Source organism: Sinohyriopsis cumingii, unplaced genomic scaffold, assembly GCF_028554795.1.
Source record: "Sinohyriopsis cumingii isolate HCF-2022 unplaced genomic scaffold, ASM2855479v2 utg002914l, whole genome shotgun sequence".
NCBI lineage: Eukaryota > Metazoa > Mollusca > Bivalvia > Unionida > Unionidae > Sinohyriopsis > Sinohyriopsis cumingii.
Window position 1 is genome coordinate 8788 of NW_028316335.1, and position 15822 is coordinate 24609.

Consider the following 15822-nt stretch of genomic DNA (forward strand, 5'->3'; position numbering starts at 1 on the left):
AAGTTGAAAGGGACTTATTTTTCATGTCCTTAAATAAGCAGCACTTAAATGTCCTCCATATGTTTCACAGACAAATGTTTTTGTGCATGGGAACACATTTGATATAATGTCAACATGAATATCGATGTTTCTGGCTGTATTTGAACAACCTCTCATTTTAAATTCTGATAATTCATGTGGTTGGAAAATATTCATGTTCACATAACTTATAAAGGCAGGAATTGTTTGTGTTTAGGACGTTGTTTGTGAATCAAATCCTGAGATCAAAGCGAAAAATACAGAAAACTTACAATTGTATAATAGAAAGTATACCTTTAGAATGACACAAAAGAATCAAACCCCACCGTGACCAATTGAAGAAATACTATGTATCCCAAAATTGATAGCAAATTGTATGACCTCTATTCATATACACCACAATTATTTTACAGGCTCATCTAAAGTTTAATTTTCGAGAACCAGCCTCCGTTTCCTTCCGGAGCAGGATATCAAGTTTGGAAACATGTAATCACTGAAAATGTGTAAATTTGCCTTTTAAGAGCACATATTGTACGGATTAACGAAAAATTGAAACAAAATAAATCCATTTTTAATATGGCAATGTCATGTCAGAGGTCAAAACTTTTCGGCACTTTTGGGTGGGATCGCAGGGGTGGTTCAGTATGTATTTTTCACAGGGAGCGCAAAGAAGACCGCAAGCTGACTGTGGGATTTAGCAGCTAGTGAGGGCCAGGGAGACAAACACTCATTTTTGTCTGGGGGTGGGGAAGGGTGATGCCGGCGGTGGGGTGGGAAACACGGGGAGGCTTGTCCACCTGATCACTGTCGAACGTTCCAATGCTATATCATTACATGCCACATTGTTTTTCTTTTGCTTGTATCATGTCCTTGACAAATTGTTTTCTGTACCTTTAAATTCTCTACAATAATTGATACAGTGCCAAAGAAAAGAACTTAATATTTTACATGCATGTATCAACTTCTATATAGGATCTCAACAAAATACATGGCTTAAGGGTGAAAGTAATGTTACCTTGACCTTTTGTTATATTTCACTTTAGCTGCATGTACATTTGACATTTTATTATTGCTAGAACGGTGTAGAAGGTCCAAATTCGCACCAAAAAAGCCGTCATTGAAGCGTGAAAAATAAATTACATTGACCCACATTTTATATATGAAATCAGATACATATTTACTGAATGTGCCTTTTATTTATATTTTTGTGCCTGAAGATAAATGATAATTTGATGTTATGAATTTAAAATTAAAAACAAAAAACAAAAACCAAATAAAAGTGATTAGCAGAGCGTGGTTTCGATCCACGGACCTCTGGGTTATGGGCCCAGCACGCTTCCACTGCGCCACTCTGCTGTTAGTTGTTATTGTTGTTGTTATAGGGTTTAACGCCATTTTTCAACACAAGATAGGCTATACATGGCGGCCAGTATTAATGGTGGAGGAAGAACCCGGGAAAACCCCGGAAAGAACCACCGACCCACGAGAAGCTACCGGCAAGCTTTCTCACATGTCCACATTGGCCGAGCCCGAGACTCGAACCCACGCAGACAGAGGTGAGATGGCAGTGATCCGTGACGGAGAGCGCTTTAGACCACTCGGCCACTCGGCTCTGCTGTTAGAAAACATTGATTTTTATAACTTTAAAAAAAATGGAACTGATATTCACTTATCTGATGTAATACTTACCGAAGTGATGAATACAACGAATGTTCGTACGAGTTTTTTCCCTTGCCTAACAATCCATTGATATGAACATGCTTGCTCACTAAGGGACCGACCATGTATTTGTTTCTGTTTATTGGGTGGGTAGGTGGGTAATGTTGAGTTTTCTCCCAGCCAGGAGAATTGTTTTAATTTACCTGAAGATATATATTTCTTCTTTGAAAGAATATCATGCACTAGGTTCTTTATGTGCACATCAGTTAGAGCTAGGATGGTTCGACGGTTAGAATTTTTTTCTGTCTGAAAAAGACATATATTGAATCGTGAATATCAGACAAAAGTTGTGTGTGGTTTAGGCCAGGTAGCTATAGATCACTCCCTACATAAATAGTGTACTCATCAAAATACACCGGACGAGGTGGCCGAGTGGTTAAGGCGATGGACTGCTAATCCATTGGGGTCTCCCCGCGTGGGTTCGAATCCCATCTTCGTCGATATACATTTTATCTGATGTGTAGAACTTTTAGTTATGACTACAAACCGTATTCATCAATATTGTAATGTGATATCGTCACGTCAGAAAGAAAACACGCCTAATGATGTCTCCATGATTTTTTTTGGTGGTTTGTGTCTTGAATGGACTGACGTTTTGTGCATGTTTGTGACAGGTTTGTGTATTGACCTGTTCCGGCTGCATCTTTATAATCGAGTTGTACTTTTTGTGCGTGTGGAACATTTTATCTCCCACAGGAGAAAAAAAAAAACAACAACATTTCTTGGCATTGAAATAAAGTCCCAGTAGTGCTAACATGCATGCGGGAAGTGTAGCCAAATATCAATGCCGCGAATCGGCCGATTAGCAGAAACATTTAAGGTTGCGAGCAAGGCAAAAGGGATCAAGCTAAGGTTTGGGAGGGTAAGGGGTGAGGTGTTTCCAAAATTCCAAAACGGCACCAAAGCACACGCGTATGTGTCTGTTTACTAGAAGTGTGTGTAATACCCATTAAAACGATGGTCAAATTTTAAGTAACAGGAGACTGTACGTTTGTATACTCGGATAGTCTTGGACAACAATCTACAATTGCGGTTAATGTTATGAAGGTCAAATAAACTGATGTTATCAGAAGTGTAGAAGAAATGACGGGGAAAATGTACGTTTATGTAGCTGTCCTTTCACCTGTTCATACTTTAAGTACCTGTGTACCAAACTGATTAAAATCAGATCTCCGCTGTTACCAAATGAAGATCTGACAGCCATCGCTTAGAAGGCATATTCTGGTACCTATGCTATTACCATAATTGCTAATTTTATCAACCAGTCAGATGAGGTCTAATATCTTTGCGTTTTGAGAAAGAGCACCGTGGGTGAAAAGGATGAATGTGTATCGAACGATTTGATTCACTTTCAGATTTTTTGAAAGTTGCATTTCCATTGGCTAATTTAATGGTCACCTGAATGTCATTCTTCAGTGGTCGTCGTCACATCTTCACGTAGGACAGCGGAGATCTGATTTTATCAGATTGGTGTCTATGTTGACCGGGGTATAGATATTCCTCTTCATATTCTTTCTAATTTCTACTTATTTCTTCTTCTAAAAGGTACACAGGTACATCAAGTATGAACATGTGAACGTAATACCTTCCAGATGTATAGCGCACAAGCAATGGACTCTCTCCAGTTCACTTATATTCTGAGGGCTAGGGTTAAATTAAGTTTCACAATAATACAACGTTCATGGAATCGCGGTAGTTTCATGGAAAATATAATTTGTGAGCCGACTAATTCCATACCTGTGTACTCCAATATTAATAAAACCAATAACGTACTTGCAAGTTTATCTTTAACCTCTTTAAGTTTTGTATATAATCTGCTATACTTAGACACGTTAACACCAAAATGTCTACATAACTGCTGTTTCTGGAGCACTCTCAAAATCCAAGAACCATTTTCACTTGTTTCGTTTGTAGTCAGACGACTTTTCGGTGAACACAACGATCTTAGGTTTCTAGAAGTTATATCCAAAGGCCGACTTTATGGAGTGCACGTTGCATATAAAACAGTATCTGATCCACTAATACCGTGTGCAACAATTGTGGAGACCAATACGAGTTATAGCACTACCTTGGTAGGTGGTTACAATAGCTGCAATTGATCAGCATAACAAACACATACGTATCGATGATATTGCTATTCGAGAGCTTCATAATTACAGTTGATAGCAATATTTACGATCTTTGGAGATCAAGAGAGAATGGTACTATGCGAACTATGGCAGTGCAGGATGGATTATATCTTAAATTCCTCCAAATTATATATTGGTATGCAAAATATTTTGTTATGCATGTACATCATTATGAGATCGATCCTAAAATAACTACATGCAACGAAGAAATTAGGCACTTACTTAAATTAGATAATGTTTGTAATGATGAATAGGTATGTAGAGTGAAATCTATTATTATTGAGGGAAAGAGTAAAATATTTTAGTGAACAACTCACTTAGTGGATAATGCAAAATATAAAAGTAAGAATTCTCGCTCCTATACAGTACGAAGAGAAAGAAAGAAAGTTTCCAAGAATTGTATAGATGTCAAGACAAAATGATTCTATTTTCTGTAAAATTTACCGCTAAAGATTCATTTGATATCAATACATAGGAAGAACTCGAACAACAATGAAGTGACTAAGAAATAAAATTGTTTTGAGGTGTTATACCGAGATTTTAATCCAGTTTGGTGATTGAAAGTGACGCAAATAGCAAATACTTTCCAAATCCTGAAAAATATCAACAAAAGCGAAATGTTATTAATGAATCCATTGATGACTTTGGCACACTTGTTTCAAATGAAAATCAAATATTAAAATGCATTTATAAGTTTTATTGTATTTTGTAATTATCGAACACAGTTGATGAGAGTTGTAAAGAATCAGTTTTAATCTTGGTAAATTCATCCGTACCTGCTGATGATACGTATTTGAGTAGGGTCATACAAGGGTTGATAAAATACATGCAGCTATAAATATAATGTCTAAAATTAGATATTTTGGTCTGGTTAAATCGATAAAGTAGTTGTATTTTACAACGTTTTAAATTATGAATATGATAACCTGTTAGAGATTTTTTCTTCTTCAGATCGTTAACAAGGAATCAATTACGTCATGGACAGTGAGATTTGATACAATATCATTTTTTACAACACCAAGAGCGACTAAAGAAGCTGGAAATATTGGCGACCTATGAGACTATTTAATGTAGATGATACTATTTTGACGAGGGTTATGGCTCATGGTTTGAAATGGGTATTACCCAAAATTATGCCTCTAATTCAGACATGCTCTATAATTTGAAGGGATATTGCTGATACAGCATTCACTGTAGGAGATGTCATTGCTATGACCTAGAGGGACAACATCGAGGGATATACCTTAAAAATTGATAAAAGCAACGTTTTTGACAGAGTCAAAAGTTTGTCTCATTCACATAAATTTTGGATTTGGTCAAATTTTTATTCAGCCGATATTAAAGACAGTGTTAAATGCAGTGTGCATCTAACACCATTCTTTCCGATTAAAACTTCTCTCTGATAAGGCTGTTCTCTATCGGTAATGCTATATATAATACCAGTTGAACGTTAAGGGTGATACTAGAGTGGCAAATGTATTTTTTCTAGTGAGTAAATGTTTCCAAAACAAAATACCCTACTCCAAAAGGAAACAGCGGCTGGTTTACGGACAATCAAGCTACTTAAAAGCGAGTAAAACATTTGTGCTATACATGAACAGAAGTCATACAATTTAGTATCACCTCTGTGTAATAAGTTTTAATTTTAGACAAAGTGTTATTCTAACTGAGCTCCAGCACTAGTTCCCAAAATTAAGATAACGTGATCACAATGTTGAAATTGGAGCTGTCTGCAGAATTCAACAGAGACTGCTTGATGAATTAAATAAAAGTTCCGTTTGTTTTCTTTATTCCCTTTTGAACCAGATCCTTTACAATATAAACCAAGTACAATAAATGATTGATTAATAGATTCTTTCTTTGCTAATGTCATGGTTGTACCATCGGCATGTTGAAAGACTTTACTTGTACTGCTAGACAATAGAAATAGAGCAACATTGACATAATAATTTATAATTATAGCGAGCCCTAAATGTTCCGCTTCAAATAAATATAGTATAGTTAGTATAGGGCAACTTTGGAGGACTGAATGTTTAATTGAAAAGGCTTTCATTAAATGCATTTAACACTGTTTCTAATTTCAATATAAAATATTTGTATCCATTAAATAAAACTGTCACCAAACCCGAATTGTCGTTAAAGAGATACCAGTATGAATGGTTGACTCTGTGAAAAGCTTTTTCTTGATCAGTTTCATCACCTCTTTCTTCACCATCTGCACCCTGTATTACTTCATCAACCTCGTGTTCATCATCTTCTACAACTTGAATCCCCAATCTATCTTCCTTTGTGGCAACGTCAGCAATTCGGTAATTAATTTCTTCAATTTAATCATTTAGCATGTAACATCTTTAGGCAGTTGTATTTCTTAAGTCATATTTCCCACATGAACACAAATAAAGAAAATTTCCACAATTGTCAGAGCTTTGCCTTTTGTACTTCCTAGGAACATGACGCTGTTTCCAACACTTGTGGCACACGAAATCTGTGCAATCTGTCATCATGCGACCCGGGTCAAGACAAAAAGAGCGCACCTTTACTTGATTATCATGCAATAACTTAACGAACTAATGGTCACTTACAGTTTGATGCTTCCGACTGTAGGGCTAAGATTTTATCTCTTTTGGAAAACTGTATTTTACATAATATTACAAATCTATGTTCTTAACCTAAGTAATAGAAAAGATGTAAAACCAGCAAGTATTGTAAAATGTAACAAATAATTTCTCTAGAATACGAAATAAAACATGAAATAACAAATAATAAATATTTAAAAAATAACAAACAATCAAAATTAAATATCCAAAACAAAAATGCGTCACGTCTGTCACACGATTTCTAGGGTAGTATCTATCCTGAATGGGAGATAGGAATTCCACTCCGTATTCTCTTATCTTGATACCTATCTCTTCGTCGGAAACGTGTGCAGGTAGGCGACGTATTTATACAATAATAGTGTCAGAATATGAGGAAGTACAGTCATAGTTTTCACTGCCAATTCCACTTTAGATTATACTCTTTATTTGGCAACGTAACCTCATACAAATTTGAAACTTTCGGCACAACTACATAGAAAGACATTTTGTTTTTTCGTTGACTGATTGGATCGTGAAAGTTGTTATGTCCTAAGCATAGGTAGGGCGTATTTCTAAAGCTAGTCACATGATCACATCTATTCATTCCGCGCTGACGTAGATTTCTTGTGACCAGAGATTCATACTCCAAAACTCTCTTCAGTCAGTTTGTCTTTCGATGTCAATGCGTCTCACAAATAACTGAATGTCCAATTTGCCGTAATTATAGACAGGGTAGCTTGAATCGAACAACACATTGCAGATAGCTCTCGATCGGATTATGCAAAGTCACATATTGTTTCATTGAGAAAGACACATTTCCTTGTTTAAAATAATCCGATATCGAGTAGTAGAAAATAATTGATACATCTTATTTATGACAATGATATATGGGCGTGTTTGGGATTTAAGGCAGTCATAAAGTCTAGTACACCCCGGTAAAACATTTTATGGAAACAACAACACTAACCTCTTAGCTGCATTAGTTGACTACCTAATCAATTGTTTATAATGAACGTTCTAGTTCCATTAGTTGCCTCCCTTGGTTCGACAAAAGAAAAACGATTGACCCCCTCCTGCAACAATTGAATAAATGGCGAATCCGAAAGGAGGATTGCGTTTTACTAAGGAGCATATATCAGATGGGACTTTCACAACCAAATGTGCCATTCTTCTTAATTTATTATTCTTTCACAACCAAATGTGCCATTCTTCTTAATTTATTATTATTATTATTATTATTATTATTATTATTATTATTATTATACCCTTGATAACTGTTTATCTACTGTTCTAAATATGAAGTTGAAAGGGACTTATTTTTCATGTCCTTAAATAAGCAGCACTTAAATGTCCTCCATATGTTTCACAGACAAATGTTTTTGTGCATGGGAACACATTTGATATAATGTCAACATGAATATCGATGTTTCTGGCTGTATTTGAACAACCTCTCATTTTAAATTCTGATAATTCATGTGGTTGGAAAATATTCATGTTCACATAACTTATAAAGGCAGGAATTGTTTGTGTTTAGGACGTTGTTTGTGAATCAAATCCTGAGATCAAAGCGAAAAATACAGAAAACTTACAATTGTATAATAGAAAGTATACCTTTAGAATGACACAAAAGAATCAAACCCCACCGTGACCAATTGAAGAAATACTATGTATCCCAAAATTGATAGCAAATTGTATGACCTCTATTCATATACACCACAATTATTTTACAGGCTCATCTAAAGTTTAATTTTCGAGAACCAGCCTCCGTTTCCTTCCGGAGCAGGATATCAAGTTTGGAAACATGTAATCACTGGAAATGTGTAAATTTGCCTTTTAAGTGCACATATTGTACGGATTAACGAAAAATTGAAACAAAATAAATTCCATTTTTAATATGGCAATGTCATGTCAGAGGTCAAAACTTTTCGGCACTTTTGGGTGGGATCGCAGGGGTGGTTCAGTATGTATTTTTCACAGGGAGCGCAAAGAAGACCGCAAGCTGACTGTGGGATTTAGCAGCTAGTGAGGGCCAGGGAGACAAACACTCATTTTTGTCTGGGGGTGGGGAAGGGTGATGCCGGCGGTGGGGTGGGAAACACGGGGAGGCTTGTCCACCTGATCACTGTCGAACGTTCCAATGCTATATCATTACATGCCACATTGTTTTTCTTTTGCTTGTATCATGTCCTTGACAAATTGTTTTCTGTACCTTTAAATTCTCTACAATAATTGATACAGTGCCAAAGAAAAGAACTTAATATTTTACATGCATGTATCAACTTCTATATAGGATCTCAACAAAATACATGGCTTAAGGGTGAAAGTAATGTTACCTTGACCTTTTGTTATATTTCACTTTAGCTGCATGTACATTTGACATTTTATTATTGCTAGAACGGTGTAGAAGGTCCAAATTCGCACCAAAAAAGCCGTCATTGAAGCGTGAAAAATAAATTACATTGACCCACATTTTATATATGAAATCAGATACATATTTACTGAATGTGCCTTTTATTTATATTTTTGTGCCTGAAGATAAATGATAATTTGATGTTATGAATTTAAAATTAAAAACAAAAAACAAAAACCAAATAAAAGTGATTAGCAGAGCGTGGTTTCGATCCACGGACCTCTGGGTTATGGGCCCAGCACGCTTCCACTGCGCCACTCTGCTGTTAGTTGTTATTGTTGTTGTTATAGGGTTTAACGCCATTTTTCAACACAAGATAGGCTATACATGGCGGCCAGTATTAATGGTGGAGGAAGAACCCGGGAAAACCCCGGAAAGAACCACCGACCCACGAGAAGCTACCGGCAAGCTTTCTCACATGTCCACATTGGCCGAGCCCGAGACTCGAACCCACGCAGACAGAGGTGAGATGGCAGTGATCCGTGACGGAGAGCGCTTTAGACCACTCGGCCACTCGGCTCTGCTGTTAGAAAACATTGATTTTTATAACTTTAAAAAAAATGGAACTGATATTCACTTATCTGATGTAATACTTACCGAAGTGATGAATACAACGAATGTTCGTACGAGTTTTTTCCCTTGCCTAACAATCCATTGATATGAACATGCTTGCTCACTAAGGGACCGACCATGTATTTGTTTCTGTTTATTGGGTGGGTAGGTGGGTAATGTTGAGTTTTCTCCCAGCCAGGAGAATTGTTTTAATTTACCTGAAGATATATATTTCTTCTTTGAAAGAATATCATGCACTAGGTTCTTTATGTGCACATCAGTTAGAGCTAGGATGGTTCGACGGTTAGAATTTTTTTCTGTCTGAAAAAGACATATATTGAATCGTGAATATCAGACAAAAGTTGTGTGTGGTTTAGGCCAGGTAGCTATAGATCACTCCCTACATAAATAGTGTACTCATCAAAATACACCGGACGAGGTGGCCGAGTGGTTAAGGCGATGGACTGCTAATCCATTGGGGTCTCCCCGCGTGGGTTCGAATCCCATCTTCGTCGATATACATTTTATCTGATGTGTAGAACTTTTAGTTATGACTACAAACCGTATTCATCAATATTGTAATGTGATATCGTCACGTCAGAAAGAAAACACGCCTAATGATGTCTCCATGATTTTTTTTGGTGGTTTGTGTCTTGAATGGACTGACGTTTTGTGCATGTTTGTGACAGGTTTGTGTATTGACCTGTTCCGGCTGCATCTTTATAATCGAGTTGTACTTTTTGTGCGTGTGGAACATTTTATCTCCCACAGGAGAAAAAAAAAACAACAACATTTCTTGGCATTGAAATAAAGTCCCAGTAGTGCTAACATGCATGCGGGAAGTGTAGCCAAATATCAATGCCGCGAATCGGCCGATTAGCAGAAACATTTAGGGTTGCGAGCAAGGCAAAAGGGATCAAGTTAAGGTTTGGGAGGGTAAGGGGTGAGTTGTTTCCAAAATTCCAAAACGGCACCAAAGCACACGCGTATGTGTCTGTTTACTAGAAGTGTGTGTAATACCCATTAAAACGATGGTCAAATTTTAAGTAACAGGAGACTGTACGTTTGTATACTCGGATAGTCTTGGACAACAATCTACAATTGCGGTTAATGTTAAGAAGGTCAAATAAACTGATGTTATCAGAAGTGTAGAAGAAATGACGGGGAAAATGTTCGTTTATGTAGCTGTCCTTTCACCTGTTCATACTTTAAGTACCTGTGTACCAAACTGATTAAAATCAGATCTCCGCTGTTACCAAATGAAGATCTGACAGCGATCGCTTAGAAGGCATATTCTGGTACCTATGCTATTACCATAATTGCTAATTTTATCAACCAGTCAGATGAGGTCTAATATCTTTGCGTTTTGAGAAAGAGCACCGTGGGTGAAAAGGATGAATGTGTATCGAACGATTTGATTCACTTTCAGATTTTTTGAAAGTTGCATTTCCATTGGCTAATGTAATGGTCACCTGAATGTCATTCTTCAGTGGTCGTCGTCACATCTTCACCTAGGACAGCGGAGATCTGATTTTATCAGATTGGTGTCTATGTTGACCGGGGTATAGATATTCCTCTTCATATTCTTTCTAATTTCTACTTATTTCTTCTTCTAAAAGGTACACAGGTACATCAAGTATGAACATGTGAACGTAATACCTTCCAGATGTATAGCGCACAAGCAATGGACTCTCTCCAGTTCACTTATATTCTGAGGGCTAGGGTTAAATTAAGTTTCACAATAATACAACGTTCATGGAATCGCGGTAGTTTCATGGAAAATATAATTTGTGAGCCGACTAATTCCATACCTGTGTACTCCAATATTAATAAAACCAATAACGTACTTGCAAGTTTATCTTTAACCTCTTTAAGTTTTGTATATAATCTGCTATACTTAGACACGTTAACACCAAAATGTCTACATAACTGCTGTTTCTGGAGCACTCTCAAAATCCAAGAACCATTTTCACTTGTTTCGTTTGTAGTCAGACGACTTTTCGGTGAACACAACGATCTTAGGTTTCTAGAAGTTATATCCAAAGGCCGACTTTATGGAGTGCACGTTGCATATAAAACAGTATCTGATCCACTAATACCGTGTGCAACAATTGTGGAGACCAATACGAGTTATAGCACTACCTTGGTAGGTGGTTACAATAGCTGCAATTGATCAGCATAACAAACACATACGTATCGATGATATTGCTATTCGAGAGCTTCATAATTACAGTTGATAGCAATATTTACGATCTTTGGAGATCAAGAGAGAATGGTACTATGCGAACTATGGCAGTGCAGGATGGATTATATCTTAAATTCCTCCAAATTATATATTGGTATGCAAAATATTTTGTTATGCATGTACATCATTATGAGATCGATCCTAAAATAACTACATGCAACGAAGAAATTAGGCACTTACTTAAATTAGATAATGTTTGTAATGATGAATAGGTATGTAGAGTGAAATCTATTATTATTGAGGGAAAGAGTAAAATATTTTAGTGAACAACTCACTTAGTGGATAATGCAAAATATAAAAGTAAGAATTCTCGCTCCTATACAGTACGAAGAGAAAGAAAGAAAGTTTCCAAGAATTGTATAGATGTCAAGACAAAATGATTCTATTTTCTGTAAAATTTACCGCTAAAGATTCATTTGATATCAATACATAGGAAGAACTCGAACAGCAATGAAGTGACTAAGAAATAAAATTGTTTTGAGGTGTTATACCGAGATTTTAATCCAGTTTGGTGATTGAAAGTGACGCAAATAGCAAATACTTTCCAAATCCTGAAAAATATCAACAAAAGCGAAATGTTATTAATGAATCCATTGATGACTTTGGCTCACTTGTTTCAAATGAAAATCAAATATTAAAATGCATTTATAAGTTTTATTGTATTTTGTAATTATCGAACACAGTTGATGAGAATTGTAAAGAATCAGTTTTAATCTTGGTAAATTCATCCGTACCTGCTGATGATACGTATTTGAGTAGGGTCATACAAGGGTTGATAAAATACATGCAGCTATAAATATAATGTCTAAAATTAGATATTTTGGTCTGGTTAAATCGATAAAGTAGTTGTATTTTACAACGTTTTAAATTATGAATATGATAACCTGTTAGAGATTTTTTCTTCTTCAGATCGTTAACAAGGAATCAATTACGTCATGGACAGTGAGATTTGATACAATATCATTTTTTACAACACCAAGAGCGACTAAAGAAGCTGGAAATATTGGCGACCTATGAGACTATTTAATGTAGATGATACTATTTTGACGAGGGTTATGGCTCATGGTTTGAAATGGGTATTACCCAAAATTATGCCTCTAATTCAGACATGCTCTATAATTTGAAGGGATATTGCTGATACAACATTCACTGTAGGAGATGTCATTGCTATGACCTAGAGGGACAACATCGAGGGATATACCTTAAAAATTGATAAAAGCAACGTTTTTGACAGAGTCAAAAGTTTGTCTCATTCACATAAATTTTGGATTTGGTCAAATTTTTATTCAGCCGATATTAAAGACAGTGTTAAATGCAGTGTGCATCTAACACCATTCTTTCCGATTAAAACTTCTCTCTGATAAGGCTGTTCTCTATCGGTAATGCTATATATAATACCAGTTGAACGTTAAGGGTGATACTAGAGTGGCAAATGTATTTTTTCTAGTGAGTAAATGTTTCCAAAACAAAATACCCTACTCCAAAAGGAAACAGCGGCTGGTTTACGGACAATCAAGCTACTGAAAAGCGAGTAAAACATTTGTGCTATACATGAACAGAAGTCATACAATTTAGTATCACCTCTGTGTAATAAGTTTTAATTTTAGACAAAGTGTTATTCTAACTGAGCTCCAGCACTAGTTCCCAAAATTAAGATAACGTGATAACAATGTTGAAATTGGAGCTGTCTGCAGAATTCAACAGAGACTGCCTGATGAATTAAATAAAAGTTCCGTTTGTTTTCTTTATTCCCTTTTGAACCAGATCCTTTACAATATAAACCAAGTACAATAAATGATTGATTAATAGATTCTTTCTTTGCTAATGTCATGGTTGTACCATCGGCATGTTGAAAGACTTTACTTGTACTGCTAGACAATAGAAATAGAGCAACATTGACATAATAATTTATAATTATAGCGAGCCCTAAATGTTCCGCTTCAAATAAATATAGTATAGTTAGTATAGGGCAACTTTGGAGGACTGAATGTTTAATTGAAAAGGCTTTCATTAAATGCATTTAACACTGTTTCTAATTTCAATATAAAATATTTGTATCCATTAAATAAAACTGTCACCAAACCCGAATTGTCGTAAAAGAGATACCAGTATGAATGGTTAACTCTGTGAAAAGCTTTTTCTTGATCAGTTTCATCACCTCTTTCTTCACCATCTGCACCCTGTATTACTTCATCAACCTCGTGTTCATCATCTTCTACAACTTGAATCCCCAATCTATCTTCCTTTGTGGCAACGTCAGCAATTCGGTAATTAATTTCTTCAATTTAATCATTTAGCATGTAACATCTTTAGGCAGTTGTATTTCTTAAGTCATATTTCCCACATGAACACAAATAAAGAAAATTTCCACAATTGTCAGAGCTTGGCCTTTTGTACTTCCTAGGAACATGACGCTGTTTCCAACACTTGTGGCACACGAAATCTGTGCAATCTGTCATCATGCGACCCGGGTCAAGACAAAAAGAGCGCACCTTTACTTGATTATCATGCAATAACTTAACGAACTAATGGTCACTTACAGTTTGATGCTTCCGACTGTAGGGCTAAGATTTTATCTCTTTTGGAAAACTGTATTTTACATAATATTACAAATCTATGTTCTTAACCTAAGTAATAGAAAAGATGTAAAACCAGCAAGTATTGTAAAATGTAACAAATAATTTCTCTAGAATACGAAATAAAACATGAAATAACAAATAATAAATATTTAAAAAATAACAAACAATCAAAATTAAATATCCAAAACAAAAATGCGTCACGTCTGTCACACGATTTCTAGGGTAGTATCTATCCTGAATGGGAGATAGGAATTCCACTCCGTATTCTCTTATCTTGATACCTATCTCTTCGTCGGAAACGTGTGCAGGTAGGCGACGTATTTATACAATAATAGTGTCAGAATATGAGGAAGTACAGTCATAGTTATCACTGCCAATTCCACTTTAGATTATACTCTTTATTTGGCAACGTAACCTCATACAAATTTGAAACTTTCGGCACAACTACATAGAAAGACATTTTGTTTTTTCGTTGACTGATTGGATCGTGAAAGTTGTTATGTCCTAAGCATAGGTAGGGCGTATTTCTAAAGCTAGTCACATGATCACATCTATTCATTCCGCGCTGACGTAGATTTCTTGTGACCAGAGATTCATACTCCAAAACTCTCTTCAGTCAGTTTGTCTTTCGATGTCAATGCGTCTCACAAATAACTGAATGTCCAATTTGCCGTAATTATAGACAGGGTAGCTTGAATCGAACAACACATTGCAGATAGCTCTCGATCGGATTATGCAAAGTCACATATTGTTTCATTGAGAAAGACACATTTCCTTGTTTAAAATAATCCGATATCGAGTAGTAGAAAATAATTGATACATCTTATTTATGACAATGATATATAGGCGTGTTTGGGATTTAAGGCAGTCATAAAGTCTAGTACACCCCGGTAAAACATTTTATGGAAACAACAACACTAACCTCTTAGCTGCATTAGTTGACTACCTAATCAATTGTTTATAATGAACGTTCTAGTTCCATTAGTTGCCTCCCTTGGTTCGACAAAAGAAAAACGATTGACCCCCTCCTGCAACAATTGAATAAATGGCGAATCCGAAAGGAGGATTGCGTTTTACTAAGGAGCATATATCAGATGGGACTTTCACAACCAAATGTGCCATTCTTCTTAATTTATTATTATTATTATTATTATTATTATTATTATTATTATACCCTTGATAACTGTTTATCTACTGTTCTAAATATGAAGTTGAAAGGGACTTATTTTTCATGTCCTTAAATAAGCAGCACTTAAATGTCCTCCATATGTTTCACAGACAAATGTTTTTGTGCATGGGAACACATTAGATATAATGTCAACATGAATATCGATGTTTCTGGCTGTATTTGAACAACCTCTCATTTTAAATTCTGATAATTCATGTGGTTGGAAAATATTCATGTTCACATAACTTATAAAGGCAGGAATTGTTTGTGTTTAGGACGTTGTTTGTGAATCAAATCCTGAGATCAAAGCGAAAAATACAGAAAACTTACAATTGTATAATAGAAAGTATACCTTTAGAATGACACAAAAGAATCAAACCCCACCGTGACCAATTGAAGAAATACTATGTATCCCAAAATTGATAG

General features: G+C 35.7%; 2 non-coding genes across 2 annotated transcripts; both read left to right on the top strand.

The window, feature by feature from the left end:
* Nucleotides 1-2095: 2095 nt before the first annotated feature.
* Trnas-gcu (transfer RNA serine (anticodon GCU)) lies at nt 2096-2177 on the top strand. The gene has a single exon. It is a non-coding gene; the product is annotated as a tRNA-Ser (tRNA).
* Nucleotides 2178-9837: 7660 nt separating this feature from the next.
* On the top strand, nt 9838-9919 carry Trnas-gcu (transfer RNA serine (anticodon GCU)). Its single transcript has one exon. It is a non-coding gene; the product is annotated as a tRNA-Ser (tRNA).
* Nucleotides 9920-15822: the final 5903 nt, after the last annotated feature.